This window comes from Ailuropoda melanoleuca, chromosome 9 (genome assembly GCF_002007445.2).
Source record: "Ailuropoda melanoleuca isolate Jingjing chromosome 9, ASM200744v2, whole genome shotgun sequence".
NCBI lineage: Eukaryota > Metazoa > Chordata > Mammalia > Carnivora > Ursidae > Ailuropoda > Ailuropoda melanoleuca.
In genome coordinates, this window is record NC_048226.1 from 35,117,842 (window position 1) to 35,134,555 (window position 16,714).

General features: G+C 47.3%; 1 long non-coding RNA gene across 1 annotated transcript in view; it reads left to right on the top strand.

Annotated features, from left to right (window-relative positions):
- Positions 1–8,183: 8,183 nt before the first annotated feature.
- LOC105236031 overlaps positions 8,184–16,714 on the top strand; it is a 60,161-nt gene continuing 51,630 nt past the window's right edge. The window contains exon 1 of the long non-coding RNA XR_854464.3: positions 8,184–8,400. This is a non-coding gene — a long non-coding RNA (uncharacterized LOC105236031). The remainder of the gene's footprint in view (positions 8,401–16,714) is intronic.

Consider the following 16,714-nt stretch of genomic DNA (forward strand, 5'->3'; position numbering starts at 1 on the left):
ATACGGTGGGTTCCTGGTGAGGTGAGCTTCGCAAGTGCAGCAGAGAGAACTTCTCTTTGCCAAGAGTGACAGTAACAGTTCTGGAAGCCCGTTCCCGCGGCTCTGGGTTGACCTGGTTTGGGGCTTAGATCCACGCTGGCCCCTGCCCGCCCCCGCCCAGGGCTCTGCTGCCTGGGATACGCGATGCTCTGATTGGCCAGTCCTGGGCGCTGAGGCGGAGGCAAGTTCAGGCCACGCCCCACACGTGCGAAGCACTGAATGGTGGGAGCGGAGGTGCTCCAAGGACAATCCCACTATGGCTGCCGGTACCCGAAGCAAGGGTCCGGCGTGAGCACAAACACAACCCGGGCAGCTCCTCAGACCCTCTTAGTCCCCCTTTCTCCTGTCACCGCCGGCTATGCTTTCTCTCCTCCGTCTTCCCTCCAACCCCAGACTATTAACTCAAGGCTTTTCCTGCCTCCCAACTTCCAGGCCTCCGTGCCTTCTGTTTGCTTTCTTCTCCAGGCCTCTTTCCACCTCTGTTTACTGCTCTGTTGTTTCTTTTTCATTCCTCATGGGGCAGTTCCCTCAGAGGTGTCTGATGGGGTTTGTTCGCACCGAGGACAGAGTACAGAGCGTCCATGCTGAGCAGTGTGCTCTCATCAGGCCATGTCATAGCCCCCAGGCAGCCTGCAGAAGGTTTCCTTCCAGCGAGACCCCTTCCCCTGGGGTGATCGGCCTGGGTAACAGAAATATGTGCTGCAGGATAAGGCAAGGGGCCTATGGAAGAGGTACACTTTTTGGCTTTTTTTGCTCGGAGATCGCAACACTCAGAGCTTCTTGGCCCAAAGAATGTATAAAGTGTTTCTCCTAAAGGACCAGCCTCTGTTATTTCTAGTATGTGCTATAGACACCTAAACCCACACTTGCTAAAAGAAAGATCTGTGTGGAATAAGGATTTTTTTTTTTTTTAAGATTTTATGTATTTACTTGAGAGAGAGAGCAAGCAAGAGAGCACATGAGCAGGGGAGAGGGGCAGAGGGAGAAGCCGACTCTATCCCAGGACCCCGGGACCATGACCCCAACTGAAGCTAGACGCCCAACCACTCAACCGACTGAGCCACCCAGGCGCCCCAGGACAATTTTTTTTTTAACTCCAGGTGGGACCACTGTTGGGCGTATGACAGATGGAAAATCTAGAAACCTGTAATCTCAATGACGCAAGGAAAAGGGGTTTGATAAGAAAAGGTGAAAGGGGTTAAGAAAGGCTAAGCGGTGACCACAAGAAGTTTTTTAAAAAACTAAAGGTTAAAGAAGATATTGCTCAGCTATTCCACAGGTACAGGGAGCCTAGAGCATGCACTGGTTCCAATAGTGGCAAGAAACAACCTTATTAAACCACAGGTTGCAGTACTGAGAGAAGCTTCTAAAGGCTTCTAAGAGCGTGATGAGGTGATGGAGTGAATGCCTGCCAGGTGGTCAGGGGGATTACAATTTAGAGTTTTATAATTTGAATTCTAAAATATAATAAAAATGGGAAGCCCACTGCTTTTTTGATTTCATTTTAACAAAAGAGCCTTCATTTTATCTACCTTTCTGTCTCCCTCCCAACTGCCCGGTGATTACTTGTGGGTCAGAAAGAGGGTGAGGCAAGTGCAAAATTTAAGGAGGCCCTTCCTCTCGAGTGCCACTCCTGCACTGGCCTGCTAGCCGGACAGTGAGGGCCTCCTTAAATTTTATGCCCTGGGCTCCTGCCTGTCTCACCTGAGGCCTGGTTCTCTTCCAGGAAGTATGGTGGTTTCTTTTTCCTAAAAGCAAAACATTTGGCGGTTTCAATGAGAGCAATCACTTAATCCTGCTCTTTCTGACCCGGGTTAGAGGACATAAACTAAAAATGAAGAATTTTGTTTGCAAGTGTAAGACAGAGAAGGTAAACATACAGCTTTTTCTAATTAAAAAAAAAAAAAAACACAAAAAACAGAAAAACCCAAAACCCACAACTTGGTTTTCTGTTTGCTTGCCTTTTTTTTTTTTTTTTTAAATCCCCGTGCACTATCAAAACCTATCCTCTCCTGGCCGGATTAGTCCCCAGGGCTGCCAGGTGGCCACTTCTGCCCTGAGCATTTTCATATCGGCAATCTGTTTCCCAGTCCAGACGCTTCTCCTAGACAGCTCATGTTCACCTGTCTTATTAATAATTGGCTGCAACCTTTTCAATTTTCCCCTCTAATAGGCTTGCAGAGTTATGTTACTTATCACTTTATGAGCTCAATTCTTCTAGATTTTTACATTACTCCTCTAATGCCTTCAGGTAAATTGCAGGATCACCTGAGTAACTCGATGCTGATGAGGAAAGCTTTGAGGCAAACACAACGTGGATGGGGCCAGGATGTTCTCTGAAAACCTGGCTTAATTGTCTCCAGGCTGCTTGGCATGACCACATCATGCATGGCTTTCCTCCACAGTGAAAACAGTCCTGAGAATAAGTATTCTCTCTGGAGCACAGAGGGATCCCTCATTTCTCACTGTCTGAGGGGCACCGTGTTCATTCATTCTTCCACTTCCTAAGAGACCTTACTTTATGAGGATACCTTGTAATAGTCAGCTTGGCATTTCCTTTAATTTCCATGGAAAATATCCTGGGCTTCCCTCCCCACTAGAAATAGTTATAGCCATTCAGGAAGAGCCTTCTTCAAACATTTCCGAAGGGAAGATCCCTAAAAACCCTGACTTTGGTATCTATTTTCTTTTCCTTTTTCTTTCTTTCTTTCTCTCTTTTTCTTTCTTTCTTTCTTCTTTCTTTCTTTCTTTCTTTCTTTCTTTCTTTTTCTTTTTCTTTCTTTCTTCTTTCTTTCTTCTTTCTTTCTCTTTCTTTCTTTCTTTCTTTCCTTCCTTTTTTCTTTCTTTCTTTCTTTCTTTCTTTCTTTCTTTCTTTCTTTCTTTTTCTTTCTTTCTTCTTCTTTCTTTTTTTTAGACAGAGAGCATACAGGTGCTTGTGACCGGGGAGGGGGAGGAGGATGACGGAGAGAGAGAATCCCAAGTGGGCTCCATGCTCAGCATGGAGTCCGACTTGGGGCTTCATCCCACGGCTCTGAGTACCCTTAGATCATGACCTGAGCTGAAATCAAGAGTCGGACACTCAACTGTCCTATTTTCAGGACTATATTGAAAGCTAATAGCTTTTTGATTAATAGTTGTGAATCATGTAAAAAAAAAAATCAGATGTTGCTGTTAGCTCTCATGGGCTCACAATGCTTTGTTTCTGTTATAGAGAAGTGAAGCTGGAGATGTCCTCGAGGGGGCTAGTTGGCCAGACAGGCTGGTTTCCCAAGGGGTACTATCAAGCTGAGTGCCCAGTCTGGTCCTGGGATTCTCAGGATAAGAAATGATTAGTTCGGGCAGCTGGAAATGGTTGGCTTAGAACCCTCTGCCTCAAAACCTACAAGAAACTGACACGTTAACCATAAGTCCAGTTAATTCATATTTAATGCAAAATGTATCAACCAAATGATCAAGAATTTCCTACAACACCGGTGGCTGCTGACTTCTGTTCATTAAAACCTCCAGCTTCCATCTCTATTTTAGGGAGGTGTATCCCACAGCACATAATAATTTTACTCATGGTTATTCATTGGAGTTTCCATTCTCCTCCCCTTACCCCCAACAACACTGGGGAGGGAGTGTGATTTCTGGATCAACTCCCTTTTTAGAAGTCCCCAGGCTGATCTTTTCAGCTCTGTAAGAGTCCTCCTTGAGATTCGTTCACTTCATTCACTCACTATGGTCCACCTAAATTCCCATTTGGTGACCTGAGAATGTAGGTTTACCATTCTGAGATTGGGGTTCTTAAATTTCTGTAAGTCATGCATTAACTGACTGTCCCTGAGAGTTACCATTTCTACAGACAGCCGATCTCATCCATAGGCTAAGCTGTGCCTTCCTGAGGGGGACTTGATACCTTCGTGTAGAGATCATTTTTACAACAACCACGTGCAAGAGAAGAAATGACGAATGTATCTGAAACCAGAGCAAACTGAAGGTTCACTTTTCTTACTCTGTTAACTTCAACCTCATTTAAGTAGAACAGAGAATAAATGTTACAAAGAAGTCTCAAAGAAGAGAGAAAACTCTACCCCCCACAGCCCCCCACCATGTCAACTTATGAAAGACTAAGTGACCAGTGGAAATACAATCGGGTACTAAAACACATCAAAAGTGCATATAATCTCTCTTGCCTCTGTTTTCACACTCAAGTTCGGATGTTACAAAGTTCTCCTCAAAATCTCAATTAGGTCTGCATATTTATATTCAAAAAGCCCATCTGATAGGTAGGTAGATGTTGTCTCATTTATGCTCTAAGTGCCATGGTGAGGGTGTGTATCAATGCCAGTCTGTGTGGGTAGGTTTTGTTGTTAAAAGCTTCAAATAGGCGGGGATGATTGATTACAAGACTAAGGCTACGTCGTTTCTCTGCAGCCCACCTTCTCGTCCCCTCCGCTGGTAAGTACAAGTAGGCTTTCTTCCACCAGCATGAAGACTCAGAGTAAAAAAAAGTAGCATTGGTTAGTCAGAATGTTCTCCTCACTGGAAAACCACTATTGGAGGGGCCAGGAAATGACAACTTTCAGCCCCCTGTGGTCATGAATTATAGACCATACACAGTGTCATGTGAAACCAGGGAAACTCATATATTTCAGGAAAATCTCCCCCTCCCCTGGGGTTGTTGTGTTTTCTTCTGTGTGAATCAAATTCCTGGATTTTCTTACAGAACATCTATGGTTCCCACCGGAAGGAAACAGAAAACTTCAATTCTCTGAAGGGAAGCTACTCCATCTGCAGCATACAGCCTTTACTGGAAACCCTGCTGCATTTCCTCGGTAGGACATCAGGTTTATCTAAGCTGTGAAAGCAACCCAAAGATAAGACCAGTGACGTTTTTCTTGTTACGAAAAAGCTGTCTGCTTACTGTCTGGAAACAGTGAATCCTTGATTTGGAAGGGACTCCAGCAATTTAAGGTTGAGAACGGGGCCTCTTCACTTATTTGAATTTCACCCTTTCCTTGGGGGAGAGCTGCTTATGAGTTATTCCAAGGTTTAGAAGTACTAGAAGAATAGGTCACTGGGTTTGTGGCTACATTTGGCTCCTACAATTGTGCAATAAAACCACATTCTGCTGGTTTCCTTAGGTAAGTGTAGAAATGCCTAGATGGAATGCCCATCAGCATTTGTACTCTTTGAAGAAACATAGTTTAAAATGCTCAAATACTTTGAAACCTTCAAAAAAAAAATCAGAAATAGTATTCTGAAGTCACAGAATACTTTAATGTTTAACCCACGTGGCTAGAATAAATGTGCAAGATGATATATTAATCTCTGGTATATTTGGAAACATTACCCTTCTAAAAATTTAAATTGTTCACAAGATAAGTTCATTTGCTAAAAAAAGATTGATTGATTGATTTGAGAGAGAGAGAAAGTGTGAGCAAAGTGGGGGCAGGGGCAGAGGGGGAGAGAGTTTCAAGGGGTCTCCCCACTGACTGTGGAGCCCAGTCCCACAACCCTGAGATTACAACCTGAGCCAAAACCAAGAGTTGGTCACTGAACCGACTGCACCACTCAGGAACCCCAAGATAAGTTCATTTTTTTATAGAATTCTATTTGATTTTAACATTTCTTTATGATCATGTGTGTTTGTCAGTATGTCTTGGATTCAGTCAATGCTAGCAATCTGAAACAGTTATTGCCCCATTCTAGATCCAGCTGTATGACTTTTGGGAAGTTAACATCCTGGCACCTCAGTTTCTTCATTTATAAAGTGAGGATAATAACAGTATCTACCTCTCTGAGTGCTTGTCTACTTATTAATTTAACAAATACTGGCTCTTATGGCTCAGGGAGGGAAATAAATAAGCAAACAGAAAAATAAGTAATTTTACATGCTTTTAAGTGCTTTGCAGGAAAATTGAGTGCTAGGGTGATTTGTTTGGTTTGAAGGAAGGTCTCCATGATGTGAAGACATTGAAACTGAAGAATGAAGAAATATTAGCCAGGCAAAGGCTGGATATTCCAGGCAGAGGTAGAAACATGTGCAAAGGCCTGAGGTGAGAATGTCTTTGATCTTTACTGGAAGGGCCTGACTCATGGCTGGAAGACAGTGATGTGGGCTACTGGGGTAAATAGGCAATAGGCAGGTCCAGGTGTTGACTTGTTGGCCAAAAGAAAGCCATTGGAGTTTTCCTGAGCACTTTGGGAAGCCATTGGAAGACTTTAACCAAGGGCAGGACTTGACCTTGTTTACATTTATTATTTATTTTAAGTAGGGTCTACGCCCAACGTGGGGCCTGAACTCACAATCCTGAGATCCGAAGTTGCATGCTGTACTGAGCCAGCCAGGCACCCTTTTGACCCCTGGGATCATGATCTGAGAGGAAGGCAGCCGCTTAGCTTAACTGACTGAGCCACCCAGGCGCCCCTAACCTTGTTTACATTTTCAAAAGAGCTCTCTGGCTACAGTGTGGAGAGACTTGGGAAGAAGGAATGGAAGCCAGGGCTTTCTTTGTAAGCTAATGAACGTTTAGCATCTGCTGCAACATTTGACACCTAATAATAGCCTAGCTCCTGTTAGTGATCGTTATTAATTATTATTGTCAATATTATTAACAATAATGCTTCAGTGTGGCATCGTCATCTGATGATATAAATTCAACATGTATACCTGAAATTAAATGTCCACATTGATTTCAGTCACTACAATGTAAAAAAAAAAAAAATTAAGTCAGCAGTTGGGAGGTGAGTTTATTGGCCTAGCTGGGACTCAATCGTAAAGCCAATTTTGATTCCTCAACTGTTTACTTTATTATTGTCCATATAGTTAGTTGCGTGTGTTGAGTGCAGACTTTTTAATGAGCACATTTATGAAACATTTTTCATTAGTTAAATTACCCATCTATAAAAGGTGGCACTTAAAAAAAATACTTTGTTTTCCGGAAACTATAACATTTACTTCTGTGAGATTTACTTCTAGGTAGAGAGCGATATGTGTGTTTGGGAAACTAGCATTTATATACTAAATCTCAAGCTTTGCGAAAGGGTCTCTATTGGTCACGAGTAACCAGAGTTGTATGTATTCCATTTTTCTTGCTCTCTGTCAGTCTTTTAGCAGCTACAGGCAGTAGGGGAGAGCCACAAAATGCGGAGTAACTTTGTGCCCTCTCCTGGACCTCTCCGAGTCTCCGTTTACTCATCTGTCAAATGGCTGTAATAATCATGACCTCCTTTTAAGACTGTGAAGATGAAGGGAGAGAAGTCATTAAGTGTTTCCATGGTGTCTGACACATAAAAGAGCTCAACCATTGTTAACTGTTGAGCTTATTATTATTATTTGAAGACCAAAATCCCTGCCCTCCTTTACGGGACCCATTTAATTCCAGATAAAAAGGATGAGCTGTGGATTCCAGGTAGAATTGCTTTGGATATCAGAAAATGTTAGTGTGATGACCTTTGACATTTTATCTCTGACCCTAATTTGACCCTGGAGCCAGGATGGAAGACCCGGAAAAGAAGCCTGCCCCTCTGGCTCCAGCTGTCTTCCCAGACTTCCCAGCCGCACAGAGCACAGCGCTGTGAGAGGAGGCCCTCCTAAACACGGGCAGTTTGATAAGCCGGAGTGGGGGGGTGTCTGGGGTTTCAATCCCCTCTGTCCTCTGCTTTCCTAACTGGCGGTAATTATCTTTGTGATGCTCTGATGCTAAATAATGGTGCTGCTAATGCGTGCTGCATTTTCGCGCACAGGTGCCAGCTGCTTCCTCGCCGGGCAGCTGACCGCCCAGTGCACACTCAGGGCCCTCGCCAGGCCCGGCTGGGGCCCACACCGACCACACAGAGGCAGCCCCGGCCTCCTGCAGATCCACCCTTGCCCTTCCCCCTTGGTCAGAGGAGGGCCTTCTCCCTTCCTCCGGGCCCTGTGTCCCTTCCTCCACCTCCCTGGCCCCTTCCCTTCACTGCCCTCCCTCCCACTGGTGGTTTCTTCCTGCAGAAGAAATCCAGGAAACCACCACTCACATTTCCTCTGCCCACAGTTTCTCCAGGGCCTGACTCACACACAATTCAGCTTGATTTGGAGTTCCCTTGTCTCTGCCCATGAGAAGCCCCAGCCATCCCATTCATTTCTGGGAGCGCAGGCTTGCCAGAGAAGGTGGCTTGTTTTTGAGTCTCATAATTGACCTTTCATCATTAAAGAAGGGGGGGGGGTGCACACTGAAGACAAATTACCAAAGAACAAATGTGAGGCTGTTGGCTTTGGCTTTACGTGCGCGTGCGCGCACACACACACAGACACACAGACCCTTACACATTTGTCAGTAGGCAGCCTTCAGCAGACAACATCTGCAAGATGAGTCGGTTTTCGGTGACTTTAATCTGGTAATTCATTGTTTCTGTGGTGCGGGTTACAGTAGCTAAAAGGGCGAACAGCAGGCCAATTTGGCACACAAACATATTTAAATGTGAACCTAGGGGTTTGCCCACCTTACGGATGAGTGGTTGGCTGGCTGCCAAAAAACAAAACAAAAACAAAACAAAACAATAGGTGGGGTTGCTGAGGGTCGGGGGACAAGAGTTGCAGTTTCTAAACTAGGCGGAGGCTCCTTTAATCTCAACAGCACGACTGATACCGGGGGTCACAGCACTTCTGCTTCGGAGGAAAGACAAAGGGCAAGGTGGGGCTGCAGTGGCCTGCAGCCTAGCTGGGCGCAGGGCGCGGCGCGGGGGCCGAGGCTTTGCGCGCGCGCCGCAGCCCCTGCCGCGGCATTTAACCTTGACTTCTCCCTCCTCGCATCTGGCACGGGAGGAAAGCCGGTCCAGATGGGCGTCCTAAGTGACGACTCCCCTCCCGCCCCCGCGCTCTCGCGCAGTTGTCGCACGCTGCTCGGGGGGCCCCGCCACGTCGCCGGGGAGGGCGCACCCCGCACGGTCCGCACGCGCCCCTGGTGTCCCCTGCCTCGGCCCCGCTCCGACTGCGGAGCCCGGCGCTGGGCGCTGCCGCGGGGGGGCCGGGAACAATGGTGAGCCTGTGCTCGGCCGACCGGGGGGCCAGTCCCCGCAGCTGGCGCGTCCCGCAGCGCGGAGCTCCGAGCTGTCCCCGGGGCCCCAGGTCAGGCCGCCCCCGCTTTTGGGGGGGGGGAAGGGGAAGCGCTGGGACCCGGCCGGGCGGGGGTGACCCAGACCCCGGCGACCCGCGCTCGCGGACCGCAGTGTCGCCCGCGCCGGGCAAGTCCATGGAGACAGATCACGCCGTGACAGGCCAGAGGCGGCTCGAGGGATCCATAATTTATTATGTTGTTCTTACCAGTCCGGTTTGGGATTTCACAAGCGTTGCCGTTTCCCTCCCATTTGTTGCTCCCGCCCGTCTTTTTGGAGAAAACCTCGTCTTCTTCAACCCAAGACAGTAACACTCGCCCTATTGAATTAATGTGATAAGAAAAAAAAAAAAAAAAACACGTGGGTTTCTACTTGAGGGATTGCTGGGGCGGGCTGGGGGAAGGGAGGGCCGAAAGGAACACAGGTAAGGGGGCGGGCCTGAGACGTTGTTTAGTCCCCTGTGTACCTTCCACTAACTTTGCCCTATTAGGAAAAAATAACCTTATTTCCAGACAGTTGAGGTGGGGGCTTTGTGGTGAGAGGTAATGAGAACAGATCTTCCCCTGCTACTAACACCAATCGTTTCGCTCATTTATAAACTTCTTCCTTCTAAGTGGTGTTTTTTTAGCACAGCAGACCTGCAAAAATTGGGTGACAGGAAGGGAAGGGGTTAATGCTCCTCCTTTGTTGGCCTGAGGCCATTGATCCCTGCCTGGGGCCAGCACTGCCACCTTAGTGCTCCTTAGGACAAGTCCAGGGACACTTGGCAAAGATGCACCTGTCCCCATATTCCTTACATTGCTATACCGCTTGGGGAAAGATTTATGGATTTGATTAAGTTTTAGTGCAAGGCATGAGTATGTGATAGCCACAATCAAGAACCCCAGACTAAGCTGGAGGAAATTTTCTTTGTTCCCTTCTCCTTTTCTGTTTTTGTTTTTTTCTTGAAAACAATTTTCTTCTAGGCCCCTTCTTTTTCTCTTTTGCACTCAGAATTGCTAAATGGAATTCAGAGCAGAGAGCAACTGTTGCAATTGCTGGCTGAGGCTGGAGCCGGTAAAGACTTGAATGAGCAAAGGTTGGAGCTGGTCAGATCCGTTCTGATTGCTGCAAATGCCCAGAGGCTCCAAGCCAAGCCGAGGGCGGCTCCCATTCCACCTGGGCTGGGGGGTGGGGTGGGGAACAGGCCTGGGAAGATCCGCAAGCTCCAGAGCCAGCAGCCCCTTGCAGATGGCTGGGTCATTTTGTGGTTTACAAATGATCAAGTCAGGTTGAAGCCACAGTCTCTGTGGTTACAGGCAACCGTGATTAGTCACACAGTTAGTGACCCAGTTATGGCACACCCTCTTTTAAAAGGACATTATTCAACAACTTGCTAGCTTGATTTCAGAAACGTTCCATGGATACAAGCAGAATGAATACTGCAAGGAAGGGGGCATTGAAACCCTAGGCTATGTGTTCACATCTGCCAGGAGTTTGGTTTTCCGAAAAGGAGGAATCTGGGGTGTGACTTTTGAGGCTAGGATTTCACTGAACTTTGCCGAGAGATTGCTTTTCAAGTTCTGGTATGGCCTTTTTTCTGAAAGGGGTCTGGGAAAGATAGAAGAGAGTTACCTCTTGAGCTGTGACTTGGCTTGTATACTCACAGCCATCCGTAAAATGAAAGTGGGGAGGCAGGAAGGGGAAGAAGAACCCTACATAGGAAGGCTTGTGTGGCTTTTTATTTTTTAAAAATAGCATTTCTTTTTACCACAATGGCATAGGAACTTGTAAACATGAGTCCCCAGCAAAGAGTAAACAAATTCGCTTCTTTTATCTGAAAAACAAGTAGAGTAAGTCTCTGGGTCTTTTTTATAAAGAGAAAATGCAAAACAAAAATTCCCCCTCCTCTTAAAGGCTTCTTTGCTGGTGAGTGTTTGTCCAGGAACAAACAGTCTTTTATTCGAATGGTCTCCAAAAGTTCATAAGCAAAAAAAGTATCCAACGTCTGGATCCCGACAATACGGTCTCTAGCTGCATAGTGAAGCTTTTCTGTCCTGAATTTGTGATCTGCTATCAGAGTCCTTTAATTTCTGCGAACAGAAGGCTCTTTGGGAGAAGAAAGCTTGGGGGTGGGGAGTGACATTGGAATCAGTCTTTTTTCCCCCCTTTTGCTGTTTTCTTCCAGTCAGCAAGTAGTGCTTGAATTCTTCTGATCTTTCCCAGCATCTTATTGAGGTGAGGACCAAGGAAGGGTTAAGCCAGGCCACAGGCAGGTTTCCCTGCTGGCCTATTTTACTGGGGTGGAGCAGCTGGCCAGGCACCACCTAGGAACTGTTCATAAAAAGGAGACACCCTACTCCTGATGCCCTTTATCTCCTTTGGAGATTTTCCTTTTACAGCGTGTTTTATACAGTCTTCAGTGATGACCGTCTTTTTTTAAAGTCATAGGTTCCCTGAAACCATTGGGGGTTGACGCATATTCCCAACATTCCCAGTGTAGTATCTGGCAGGATGAAAGGAAAGAGGCAAACCATTAGGGAGAAAACAGACAATTATTTTGGGGGATGTGCAGAAATAATTATTTGTAACTAAATTTTAATTGCTTATAATCAAATCATTTTAAATATTTGGTCACCTCCATTTTTTTTTTCAAGATTTATTTATTTGAGAGAGAGAGAGAGAGTGTGGTGGGGAGGAGCAGAGGGAGACAGAGTCTCAAGCAGTCTCCCAGCTAAGCGCAGAGCCCAACATGGGGCTCCATCCCATGACTCTGAGATCATGACCTGAGTCCAAACCAAGCATCAGATGTTGACTGCACCATCCAGGCACTCCTCAAATGGGTTCCATTTGACACACATTTACGGAGAAGCCTCAGTAAAAGCCAGGTCCTTGCCTAGGTGCGGAGGACACAGGACACTCCAAGGCCATCTCTCCTGGAGCTCGTGTTGGAGTGGTGGTAGAGGGAGTAGAGTTAATAACTTTTGAATAAGGATAAGCGCTTTAAAAATAATAAAACAGGACAAAGAGAGAGCCTTTCTGAGGAGTTGACATGTGAGTCGAGATCTAGGAACAAACAGAAGACAGCCATGATGCCGCTTGGGAGAAATAGCGCAGGCAGAGAGACTCATGAAAGCCTGAGGCTGGGTTGGGTTACTTAAGCCGTGGAGATAGAATGAAGGCCCTGGTGTCGCAGGGCTGCAGAGAAATGTGGTGGAGAGGAGGCCTGGGGTTCCTTCACCTGCAGATTCTTCCGTGCTTGCCCCAGTTGGCAATCTGCACAACTCCAGGGGGTCCTGTCCTCACAGCCTGGCTGCAGCCAGTACCTGCCCTGACTTACTTCCACATGCAAACCAGCGAAACAGCTGAGTGGTCCCATGCTGTCCCTTTTATCTGCAAGGCTTCATTGCCTTGACTTAAAAGTCAGCAATATTGACTGAGATTAGAAGACACAGCTATTGTGGAGCACAAACTGGTGTCCAAGGTCGGGGAGGGGAAGGTGTAGTGGTGTGTGTCCTGTCGAGTTGGCCAACTAGTGAGGACAGGCTTGGGTGACACAGTTCTGAGGTGAGAGATCCCATGACGTGTCTAGCAAGACCAACATTTCCCCTCAGGGGAGGTTTGTGCCCACCAGAAGCAGTCCCCTAAGACCTGGAGTGGCCTTCCTTTCTCCCATGGTCCTGATATCCAGCCCCCCAGATCTGTTTCAAGTTTAAGGAGGCCTAGGACATCCCTTGTTAGGTTCCTCTGGTCTGTCCCAGCATCTGAGGTAAGTGCTGAGAGATTTGGTCCTTTGGCTCCCCACCCCCTCTTTGCTGGTGTTTCCCCAGACCCCACCTCACCCCTGACTGTGGTGTCTGGATTTTGATTGGTCTGCCCTACATCCCACTCCTTTCAGGGCCTCCACCTCCTTCTGGGCTGGCAGGGACTTTTGCGAGAGGGCCTCTGGGAAGTGGGTGAGCTGGTCTCCATCTCTGCACAGCCAGCCTTCACTGGCTCTTGGGCCCCGGGAAAGCACCCAGAATGGCCACCCTGGGGCTGGGATTCCAGTCAGGCTGGGGAGAAGGCTCTGGAGAAGCCTCCTTTGCACTTGCCCAGGCAGAAGTAGCCTCTGAAGAGAAGCAGGCACTTGAGTCTCACGGCCTGGGCTCCTTCCCTCACCAGTCTGACTCCGTGTTCTTGACTCACTGAGTCAGAGGAGTAGTTAGGCTTCGATCTTTTTCAACCTCCAGCTGTTCTCATCCAGAACAGACTTTGGTTTTGTCTTGTCAAGCTACCTAGAGCCACAGAAAACCCCATTCCATTTTTCTCTTCATCTCCCAAGATCCGGCCAGCTGTGGGTTCCAAGACAACGGGTTAGACTCCTAGCTCTGCCTCTTACTGGCCATATGGTCTCTGCTAGCTCATTTGTAAAATAAGCCCCCATCTCATAGAGTTGCTACAAGAATTAAATGGGATCACTAATGAAGAGTTCCTTGAAACATGCCTAGCCCACTGTCAGGGCTCAGATAATACGATCAGCATTGAATATTGCAAATGGACACCTTATCGTCTCCTTCCTTGTAACCTCACACTAGGTTCCAGATGGCTTCACATTTTGGCTTTCTCTGTCTCCTGGAGGTTCTTCTCCCCGTCTCCCCAGATCTTCCTGATGGAACAGGGGAGCTCCCGTTGGCCCTGTATTTGGCTCACGCTGTAGCATTCTGTAACCATCGTCTCCGCATAGGACATCTCCGAATTGTCATCCCTTTCTGCGGCTGACGTCTTATGACTTTCACTTCCTCTTAGATTCCATCACAAACCCAGTCTGTCTGGAAAACCAAATTATCATCTTCCTTGGAAATCAGAAACCCTGTCCCAACTTGCAAATGTAATACTCCATTCTTGGAGCCATGTTGGTTCCATCCTCTCCTGAATCCCCTTCCTTCCAGCTTCTGCCTCCATCTTCTGACACTCTGGGTCGAAAGCATCCTTCATTCACAAAGTGTCCCTCTTGTAACTATTTTCTTTCCAAGACCATCATACATACGTCTAGTTCCTGAGCACTTCGTGCTGTGCTGTTCTAGTCGCTACTCAACCTGCCCCCCAAGCTCCAAGTTGTCCCCTGTGATGTGTCCTGTAATGGGCTGCTTCGGCCCCACAGGCAGCCTGTGGGAGAGAGAGAAGGGCCCGGTGTCTTATCTTGGCCTCAGTATACCAGAACCCAGTTTCCCCAGCTGAATGAGATGCCCCTGCACATATGTAGTGGAGATTTTTTTGGCTTATGTCCACCTTACGTTTGATATTAGGAAGAGGGACTTCTGGAAAGGCCTCTGAGATTGATTTGCATGAAGATCCAAGAGAGTCCTGGGTAAGGACTCACCGTGAGGGTGTGGACAGTCAAAGTGTAGTCGGATTCATTGGAGTATAAGCTACTGGCCTGGTGTAGAAAGGGAGGGGAAATGTCAGGTGTGCTAATAACAGTAACAGTAAATTGTTCCCTGGCCCCGTTTCCCAACTCCTGTTTCAGGGACTTGTACCAGATTCTAAAACAGTTCAAGCTGAGACAAAATGAGGAGAAGAGCCGGTTCACTAAAATGTCCACGTGCTGTCATGGGCGTGGGCACTGCTTTGATGCACTCATACATTCCCTCCTCCACGGCTTCCCAAGCATGTACTGCGGGCTCCGCTCTGGGGATATGCCTGCCCGGAGTTCATGCTCAAGCAGGGGAGGCAGATAATACGAATAGGCAATGACCTTGAAGGTCAGTATGTGCTACGGGTAGTCGGGTACGGAAGGTCACAGGACCACATCTTAGGGATGCTTCACGTTAAGCTTAGAGAATCAGAGGAGGCTTTATGGTGGCCACGGAATCTAAGCTAAGACACAAGAGGGGAGTAGGAGTCAGTGGGGAGAGGAAGAGTTCCACGTGGAGGAGAAGAGGGTACACCAAAGTCCTTCGGGCAGAGAAGCACGACATTTCTGAGGAACGGAAAGAGTTTCAGCTTGGGCAGAGCATGGCCAGGATGCTGAGGGATAGGGCCCAAGAAGGTACAATGCACAGGGCATTGTAGACTGTGTACATGAGTTTTGATTTTACCGTAAAAGGCTAAGGGAAACCAAAAGCCCTGGGAGGGGTTTCGATGCTGGTGTGTGTGTGTGTGTGTGTAAGGATCAGACTTAGCATTGGAATGGAGGGGAGAGGAGCCAGACTCAGGGATCTGGTTAGGAGGCTGCTACCCATCCCAGACAAGAAGAAGGCGGTGCTGCCTGCACCAGGACAGGGCAGCGGAGGGCCAGAGAAACAGGCGGATTTGTGCAGTGTCTGAGAGCATACTGCAATAGGTTGGATGCAGGAGGCACTAGAGAGGAGGTCAGGGAGAGCCCCCAGATTCCTGACTTGAACCGCTGGGAGGGCATTAGTCACCCTGCTGAATTTGGGAATACTTGGGCAAGTGTGGAAGGGAAGTGGATGGGTTTGCTTTTGTGCATTTTACGTTTGAGGTTCCTGAGAGACTTGCAAGTAGATGTGAGTTTGCGGACACTGGTCGTCATTGGGAAAGCCAGGAGAGACTTGAGAAAATCAGAAAATCATTCAGATAGGGTGTGTTTTTTTTCTGCTGTAACTTGAGATCTTTGGGTTGTAAGGAAAGAAATTCCCTTGAGCTACCTTAAAATGTGGAATTGTTAGGGCACAGAGAACTTTATGGGGTGTGTTGCTCACAGGGAAACTCTGAGGATGGGAATAGCTCTTCTGGCCTACACAGGGCAATGTGGCCACTTGCCACTTGAACCTTCCCCTCTGTTGCATTCCCCTCTGTGGAGACCATCTTCCCTGCTCGTCCATGGGACCTCCAGCCTCCATATCTGCCCTCTACGGAGTGGTCTCCTGCTCTCACCTGCCAAAAGACTTCACAGTTGCATTGAAAAGCTTTCTAGGGACTTCAGCACAATATGTACATCTCTTTATTCAAATTCTTGAGAAGAGAGGATCTGATCGGCACTTAGAAGTTAATGGTATAGCAACTTGGTGTCAGGTGATCATCCTTGGTCCAAGTAGTGAGAGTAATGTGTGTGTGTCTGTATATGTGTGTGTATGTGTGGCTATGTGAGTGTACATGTGTGTATGTGTATACATATGTGCACGTATGTGTGCACGCTTATGTGTATGCATTTGTGTGGGTACGAGCACATGCATGTATGTGTGTATGCACATGCGTGTGTATGTGTGTGCATGTGTGTGTATGTATATGGGGGCGTGATTCTGGGTGAGGGGGTGGTCAGGATGGTTATACCATTGAGTACAACACTTCTGATCAGACACAATACTGATACATAATTTACTGACCTGTCTAACCTATTAAATCTGCTTCTGTTTGTTCTGTGTAGCAGGAGGAAAGGGCGTGGACACACAAAACTGTCTGAATGTTTCCTTTACCAGGAAGATCTTGGGCAGTTTGCATGTACTGTCCTCTCTAAGCTTCGGTCCCGTACTCTGTAAAGTCGGTGCCTACTTCCCCAGGAGAGAGAACTGCATGAGATAACACTATGAAATGCTCCCCCTCAGTTGACTGTTTCTTTCCTCCTTTTACTTCTCTGTAGTTCTTGTGTAAGTCACTGTTTGCCTAGAAAACAGGA